General features: G+C 43.0%; 1 non-coding gene across 1 annotated transcript; it reads right to left on the reverse strand.

Moving 5' to 3' along the window:
* Nucleotides 1–8,210: 8,210 nt before the first annotated feature.
* On the reverse strand, nucleotides 8,211–8,292 carry trnas-gcu (transfer RNA serine (anticodon GCU)). Its single transcript has one exon. It is a non-coding gene; the product is annotated as a tRNA-Ser (tRNA).
* Nucleotides 8,293–9,231: the final 939 nt, after the last annotated feature.

The following is a 9,231-nucleotide window of genomic DNA, read 5'->3' on the forward strand; positions in this document are numbered from 1 at the left end:
TCTTTTGCCTTTTATTGGGAAACAGCGCCCCCAGGCGGTAGGGCCTAGGCCTGTATTTGTAAAAGATCATAGCAGATTTACAACTGTATCCCTTTCACTAACCAAAAATGTGGGGTTCTCTTCTCCTTAAGTTAAGACTCTATCTATTAGGGCAGAACACATCACAATCATCAGGATTTTTACTCAGCCTATAATAAGTGATCGTGCTATAATTGCTTATCATATCCATATTCTTATTTTTCCTAATTTTGGTAACACTTCCTATGACTACCCTCTTTGTAATGCATTAGGATATTTTATAATTCTTTATGATATGCATGCATTAGCGAGTAGGGCTAAGACTCTGATTCTTCACTTTAAAAGTATTCCAAACAAAAAACATTGATTGCTAAGTTAAACAAACCACACAAGGACTACTTTTAACAATTTCCACAGGGATTTAAAAAAAACACACACATTTACTCGAGGAACAGCGCAGATGTAAAGATTTGGTAACAGAATGGCGGTAAAATCTCCCTCAGGTTTTTTGAGACCCAGTTGATCAAAATCTCTGTTTAACATATACTTCGAATTAAGATTCAAAGATGTCTGCAGAAAGAATTGGGTGTCAGCTATGATATGACACCTTGAGTTTGAAAAAATCTATTTTAGTTATTGAACTACAATAAGGGAAGTGGATTAACACCAGGTAACAGAATGACGGTAACACAATGACATCATGGGTCCCTGATCTGTAGTATACAGAAATGCATAGCCTAATTATGAATGTCATTTTGTTCATGGTGATGTATCCAGAATAGGTCAACTAAGGTATAAAAGTGTATTGTCCTCCTTTGCATGTTTGGGTATTATTCTACTACACACTGGCTATTATTCTAATGAGCTCCGCCCCCAAACAAGACCAAATTTGATTGGGACTGAACCAAATGTGTACCAATCATAGACATCTATGTTTCACAAGTTAGTTGGGACATCACAGTACAGCGCAGTAGAGTACAGTTGAGTAAAGTAGAGTATAGTTCAGTACAGTACAGTTAAGTACAGTAGAGTACAATAGAGTATAGTTCAGTACAGTACAATATATGTTACTGTATACTGTACTCTACTCTAGTGTGCTCTACTGTACTGAACTCTACTGTACAGTACAGTACGGTACTTTATTGTACTGACCTATACTCTACTCTAATTGTCTTTACTGTGTACTGCACTCTACGGTACTGTACTGTAATGTGCTGTCCAAACCAAATGGTTGAAGCAGGCGTTTATGATTGGTTCAGAATTGGACTGACTAAATTTGAAATATTTTTCAACGACCATGGATATCCGGTGTTGGTCAGTGCTCAGTGGGTGAGAGGGCAGTTACATTAAATGGACACACGACAGAAAGAGAAAGAACATACTGAACATAACAGTAGGCCAGTGGAGGGAGGACAGTAGTACTGAACATAACAGTAGACCAGTGGAGGGAGGACAGTAGTACTGAACATAACAGTAGGCCAGTGGAGGGAGGACAGTAGTACTGAACATAACAGTAGGCCAGTGGAGGGAGGACAGTAGTACTGAACATAACAGTAGGCCAGTGGAGGGAGGACAGTAGTACTGAACATAACAGTAGGCCAGTGGAGGGAGGACAGTAGTACTGAACATAACAGTAGGACAGTGGAGGGAGGACAGTAGTACTGAACATAACAGTAGGCCAGTGGAGGGAGGACAGTAGTACTGAACATAACAGTAGGCCAGTGGAGGGAGGACAGTAGTACTGAACATAACAGTAGGTCAGTGGAGGGAGGACAGTAGTACTGAACATAACAGTAGGCCAGTGGAGGGAGGACAGTAGTACTGAACATAACAGTAGGCCAGTGGAGGGAGGACAGTAGTACTGAACATAACAGTAGGCCAGTGGAGGGAGGACAGTAGTACTGAACATAACAGTAGGTCAGTGGAGGGAGGACAGTAGTACTGAACATAACAGTAGGCCAGTGGAGGGAGGACAGCAGTACTGAACATAACAGTAGGCCAGTGGAGGGAGGACAGTAGTACTGAACATAACAGTAGGCCAGTGGAGGGAGGACAGTAGTACTGAACATAACAGTAGGCCAGTGGAGGGAGGACAGTAGTACTGAACATAACAGTAGGCCAGTGGAGGGAGGACAGCAGTACTGAACATAACAGTAGGCCAGTGGAGGGAGGACAGTAGTACTGAACATAACAGTAGGCCAGTGGAGGGAGGACAGTAGTACTGAACATAACAGTAGGTCAGTGGAGGGAGGACAGTAGTACTGAACATAACAGTAGGCCAGTGGAGGGAGGACAGCAGTACTGAACATAACAGTAGGCCAGTGGAGGGAGGACAGTAGTACTGAACATAACAGTAGGCCAGTGGAGGGAGGACAGTAGTACTGAACATAACAGTAGGCCAGTGGAGGGAGGACAGTAGTACTGAACATAACAGTAGGTCAGTGGAGGGAGGACAGTAGTACTGAACATAACAGTAGGCCAGTGGAGGGAGGACAGTAGTACTGAACATAACAGTAGGCCAGTGGAGGGAGGACAGTAGTACTGAACATAACAGTAGGCCAGTGGAGGGAGGACAGTAGTACTGAACATAACAGTAGGCCAGTGGAGGGAGGACAGTAGTACTGAACATAACAGTAGGCCAGTGGAGGGAGGACAGTAGTACTGAACATAACAGTAGGCCAGTGGAGGGAGGACAGCAGTACTGAACATAACAGTAGGCCAGTGGAGGGAGGACAGTAGTACTGAACATAACAGTAGGCCAGTGGAGGAAGGACAGTAGTACTGAACATAACAGTAGGCCAGTGGAGGGAGGACAGTAGTACTGAACATAACAGTAGGCCAGTGGGAGGAGGACAGTAGTACTGAACATAACAGTAGGCCAGTGGAGGGAGGACAGCAGTACTGAACATAACAGTAGGCCAGTGGAGGGAGGACAGTAGTACTGAACATAACAGTAGGCCAGTGGAGGAAGGACAGTAGTACTGAACATAACAGTAGGCCAGTGGAGGGAGGACAGTAGTACTGAACATAACAGTAGGCCAGTGGAGGGAGGACAGTAGTACTGAACATAACAGTAGACCAGTGGAGGGAGGACAGTAGTACTGAACCTAACAGTAGGCCAGTGGAGGGAGGACAGTAGTACTGAACATAACAGTAAGCCAGTGGAGGGAGGACAGTAGTACTGAACATAACAGTAGGCCAGTGGAGGGAGGACAGTAGTACTGAACATAACAGTAGGCCAGTGGAGGGAGGACAGTAGTACTGAACATAACAGTAGGCCAGTGGAGGGAGGACAGTAGTACTGAACATAACAGTAGGCCAGTGGAGGGAGGACAGTAGTACTGAACATAACAGTAGGCCAGTGGAGGGAGGACAGTAGTACTGAACATAACAGTAGACCAGTGGAGGGAGGACAGTAGTACTGAACATAACAGTAGGTCAGTGGAGGGAGGACAGTAGTACTGAACATAACAGTAGGCCAGTGGAGGGAGGACAGTAGTACTGAACATAACAGTATACCAGTGGAAGGAGGACAGTAGTACTGAACATAACAGTAGACCAGTGGAGGGAGGACAGTAGTACTGAACATAACAGTAGGCCAGTGGAGGGAGGACAGTAGTACTGAACATAACAGTAGGCCAGTGGAGGGAGGACAGTAGTACTGAACATAACAGTAGGCCAGTGGAGGGAGGACAGTAGTACTGAACATAACAGTAGGCCAGTGGAGGGAGGACAGTAGTACTGAACATAACAGTAGGCCAGTGGAGGGAGGACAGTAGTACTGAACATAACAGTAGGCCAGTGGAGGGAGGACAGTAGTACTGAACATAACAGTAGGCCAGTGGAGGGAGGACAGCAGTACTGAACATAACAGTAGGCCAGTGGAGGGAGGACAGTAGTACTGAACATAACAGTAGGCCAGTGGAGGAAGGACAGTAGTACTGAACATAACAGTAGGCCAGTGGAGGGAGGACAGTAGTACTGAACATAACAGTAGGCCAGTGGGAGGAGGACAGTAGTACTGAACATAACAGTAGGCCAGTGGAGGGAGGACAGCAGTACTGAACATAACAGTAGGCCAGTGGAGGGAGGACAGTAGTACTGAACATAACAGTAGGCCAGTGGAGGAAGGACAGTAGTACTGAACATAACAGTAGGCCAGTGGAGGGAGGACAGTAGTACTGAACATAACAGTAGGCCAGTGGAGGGAGGACAGTAGTACTGAACATAACAGTAGACCAGTGGAGGGAGGACAGTAGTACTGAACCTAACAGTAGGCCAGTGGAGGGAGGACAGTAGTACTGAACATAACAGTAGGCCAGTGGAGGGAGGACAGTAGTACTGAACATAACAGTAGGCCAGTGGAGGGAGGACAGTAGTACTGAACATAACAGTAGGCCAGTGGAGGGAGGACAGTAGTACTGAACATAACAGTAGGCCAGTGGAGGGAGGACAGTAGTACTGAACATAACAGTAGGCCAGTGGAGGGAGGACAGTAGTACTGAACATAACAGTAGGCCAGTGGAGGGAGGACAGTAGTACTGAACATAACAGTAGACCAGTGGAGGGAGGACAGTAGTACTGAACATAACAGTAGGTCAGTGGAGGGAGGACAGTAGTACTGAACATAACAGTAGGCCAGTGGAGGGAGGACAGTAGTACTGAACATAACAGTATACCAGTGGAAGGAGGACAGTAGTACTGAACATAACAGTAGACCAGTGGAGGGAGGACAGTAGTACTGAACATAACAGTAGGCCAGTGGAGGGAGGACAGTAGTACTGAACATAACAGTAGGCCAGTGGAGGGAGGACAGTAGTACTGAACATAACAGTAGGCCAGTGGAGGGAGGACAGTAGTACTGAACATAACAGTAGGCCAGTGGAGGGAGGACAGTAGTACTGAACATAACAGTAGGCCAGTGGAGGGAGGACAGTAGTACTGAACATAACAGTAGGCCAGTGGAGGGAGGACAGTAGTACTGAACATAACAGTAGGCCAGTGGAGGGAGGACAGTAGTACTGAACATAACAGTAGGTCAGTGGAGGGAGGACAGTAGTACTGAACATAACAGTAGGCCAGTGGAGGGAGGACAGTAGTACTGAACATAACAGTAGGCCAGTGGAGGGAGGACAGTAGTACTGAACATAACAGTAGGTCAGTGGAGGGAGGACAGTAGTACTGAACATAACAGTAGGCCAGTGGAGGGAGGACAGTAGTACTGAACATAACAGTAGGTCAGTGGAGGGAGGACAGTAGTACTGAACATAACAGTGGGAGGACAGTAGTACTGAACATAACAGTGGGAGGACAGTAGTACTGAACATAACAGTGGGAGGACAGTAGTACTGAACATAACAGTGGGAGGACAGTAGTACTGAACATAACAGTAGGCCAGTGGAGGGAGGACAGTAGTACTGAACATAACAGTGGGAGGACAGTAGTACTGAACATAACAGTCAGTGGAAGGAAGGACAGTAGCAGGTGACCTAACTGTGCTTTGTGACTATGATTTCCCATTGTAGCCAATTCAATTGCAGACATTCTGTTACAGATTTTTTTGGTCATTCTGTTACCAATTTTGTAACAAAATGACGCATTTTAATCAATAAGTAACAAACTAAATTGTTAGCAGCAAAAACACTAGAACTTATTGATAGGCCTACCTTTACTTGTTACTACTGTGAACTTGTATTATCCTCCCTCCTCATGAGGGAGAGAAATTTGAAAATATCTTAAAGATATGTGGGTTTTTGGTAACAGAATGACAAGACACTAGTCAATTTTATTAAACTTACAGAAGGCAAATCATTTCTGCTAAACTAAAGTGCTGTGTTGGAGACCACCTAAAGCGAGACCGATTCAAGACCAAGACCGGGAGGGGGAGAATATGTCCGAGACCGAATCAAGGCCGAGACCAGAAAAATGTGAGTCCAATTCAAGTCCATGATTGTAATTCTGTCAAATTGCCACCATGAGAGTTCAAAATGTCCATTATTTCTGTGTTCATATTTCAGAAGAACATATATATTCGTTAGACACTCAGAATGGTGACAAAATACATGCTGAGGGCAAATAGAGCCACTTTACAAATGATCACTATCCCAAAAACAGTGGGGAAGAATGAGGGACTTCTACGCCTTCAGAGAAGGGCTAAGGATTTATAAAATAATAATAAATATTATTATTATGCTATTCAATGATGTTCTGATTTAATCTCTTCTGTTTTTTTAAAGGAAAGTGTTAACACTGAAGAGAAAAAAAGATCCAATCAGGATCCGGGAAGATAAATCTAGCTAACTAAGTCAGCTATTGGCTAGGCCTTCAGAAGCTAAATAGAAGGCATCTGCCCTGTATTAGAGCAACATTTTGGAGTGACAGTGGAATCAACCAGTCACATTTTGACTTGTAATGGTTGGGACTGTTTTTAGAAAAAATGAATGGAAACTTTTGCCTTCTCTAAGGTCAACAGGTCACTGCTCACAATAGTGAGCAGTAGTTTTCTCCGGTCTAGCTAGCTATCTTTTGTTGTTTGCAGCGGCTGCAGCAGGTGTTATCGAAGAGGATGTTGTTGCTAATTTGTTAGCTTCGCCCCTTTTCAAGAATAACTTTCAACAACAAGTTAACCTTTTACTACATTGGGCTGAATTAGGGTCACACAGAGTGATTATTGGTCTTAAACAAATCAACTTTGAAGCAAAAATATACACCTCATACACGGTTATGGGCTTAAAAAAAAGAAGACATCTGTACTATGTCAGATATAGAGTTGAAATGTATTACATTTTTTGTTTGCATCCCAATATTCCACTTTATTTAGACGTCACAGAAGACTGAAATATAAAATATAACAAAACTGTCCAAACGAGTATAACACTGTTGATGCCCGTAGCATTGAATGCAAGGGAAGCCAGTGAGCATTTGGTCTCCCTTGATAAAAAAAAAAAGTATATAATTATAGCCAATCATCGTTGAGCTAAACTGAGTGAGCTCAACTGTGAATGGTCCTGGCGCACCAACAAAAAAAAGTGTCAAGGGAAGCCACTTTGGATTTGGCGTCTCGCCTATCAAATTGCATTGAGAGCATAATGTCATTGACAGAAACAACTTGAATTGTTGCATCTTGTTGTGTTGTTGTACTCTGGTGGCTAGCTAGCTAGCTAAAATTACCCCTTTCCTAAATTAGGCATGGATGGAGATAAGGATTTGGACTTGTGGTTTTACTTAATTCTCCGTACTGGCCAATGATTATAACAGTGATTCTGATCTAACCATAAATTCATACATTGTTGTGCTCTTGGCCTGAGAAGATGGAAGTTTAATATGTAACTAGATCATCTAGTAGATGTAGAAGGCTAATGTTAACTAGCTAAAGTTGCCCATGAATGGAAATTAGGCTCGCAAGCAAGCATTTTATTCAGGTATCCTAGGACAACAAACAATAAAGCATGTACTGTATGACATAGTGGTAGACAGTTTTGGCAACATGAAAGAAAGGAGGATGGCATTGGCATTTCTCTACAAGTAGGGTGAGTCAACATGTTTTTCTACTTGCTGGCATGCACACCCACACCTGGCGAAGCGGTTTTATGCGATTACTGAATGGAAGCTGATAATTATTAGTTTTTTTACTACGCTGTTCTCGGCTGGTCTCCAGATGTAATTACGAGTCCTCGCTGTCCGAAACCGAGTTAAGACGGACACTGAGACAAGACCAAGAGATTCAAAATGTGGTATTGAGATATTTTGCAATATGCATGTTGTTATTAGTTGGCAGGGGTCTTTTTTCTGGTAGATGTTTTCTAAAACCCCTTTTCCATCTGACAAGAAATCAAAGCCTTTGCTTATTCCAAACTTTTAGGATGTAAAATGGTTGAACATTTTATATATTGGTTCAGATTTGGACTGACAAAATCACCCCAAAACATATGGAATTTTAGCTTTCATTTCACAATAAATATTATGTGCTCCTATCAACTTCACGTTAGTACTTATGGGGCTTTTTACATGGAAATGCAGCATGCCCAGTACTAGCCTAAATGACCAGGCTGTATAAAGCCTTTGCCTATGTCTTGCTTTTGTAATTCATTATATAAATAAATGCTGTTATAATTCATATGTAAAGTACTTTTTGCAGACACTCGTAGATAAGAAACACCACCTACAGAAGTAATGGTTGGAAAAACATTTGTCGACGAGGATGGGATTCGAACCCACGCGTGCAGAGCACAATGGATTAGCAGTCCATCGCCTTAACCACTCGGCCACCTCGTCAGTTAAAGCTATCGCGAAAAATCTCAGTTTATATACATTTAAACGCTTCACTGTTTAGCTTCTCGAATTCTTTGCACCGGTTTACTAGCTACTGTAGTAAAGCTAATGTAGCTATAGATTTATACCACATGCTGAGGTGGGAAAAGCAGTCCCATCTCAGTCAGCTGCCAGTGTGCGGTGTGCCCGATAGGCGTCAGCGGAACATTTGACGGAAATAGCTAGCTGTCAGCAGTCTTTGCACAAAAGAGCTATGGCAGTTTTTTAACTCACATTTATTGATTGAATGGTCACTGTACTGGAAGATAAAAAGTTTCAATCTTTATCATTGTAATAACGTGCAGTATTTAATAGGCTGTACATCAAAGTGTGTTAGTTAAGTTGAGTCCATTACATTTGTAGTAAAATTCACAATGGGCCTAGTTTTGGAGAAATAGACCTTACTTTTAGCTCTATTGGCTCTATTTCTTCTTGCCTGGAAACCAGATGTTGAATTGGATTGAATTCTATGTCTGGCAGAAAATGTGTTTGTTTGAATCAGGAAAGTTTCCTCTCACGACCTCTACAAGTCAGAATGTTGTCTATGAGATACCCTGAATGAGCCTTAAGCATAACAAATCCAATCAGTGTCATAAGTGCAAAAGATTTGGTCATGTGGCAAGTATATGTATGCCAATGGGAAGAGTATCGAATGCGAGTGGAGGTTATACACCATATATACAAAAGTATGTGGACACCCCTTCAAATTAGTGGATTCAGCTATTTCAGCCACACCCTTTGCTGACAGGTGTATAAAATGTTGCTCTTCAGTAAGGCCATTCTACTGCCACATGTTTGTCTATGGAGATTGCATGGTGGTGTGTTAAGTAACTTTCAACGTGGCACCATCATAGGATGCCCCCTTTCCAACAAGTCAGTTCGTCAAATGTCTGCCCTGCTAGA

This window comes from Salmo salar, chromosome 04 (genome assembly GCF_965601325.2).
Source record: "Salmo salar chromosome 04, fSalSal1, whole genome shotgun sequence".
NCBI classification, from domain to species: Eukaryota; Metazoa; Chordata; class Actinopteri; order Salmoniformes; family Salmonidae; genus Salmo; species Salmo salar.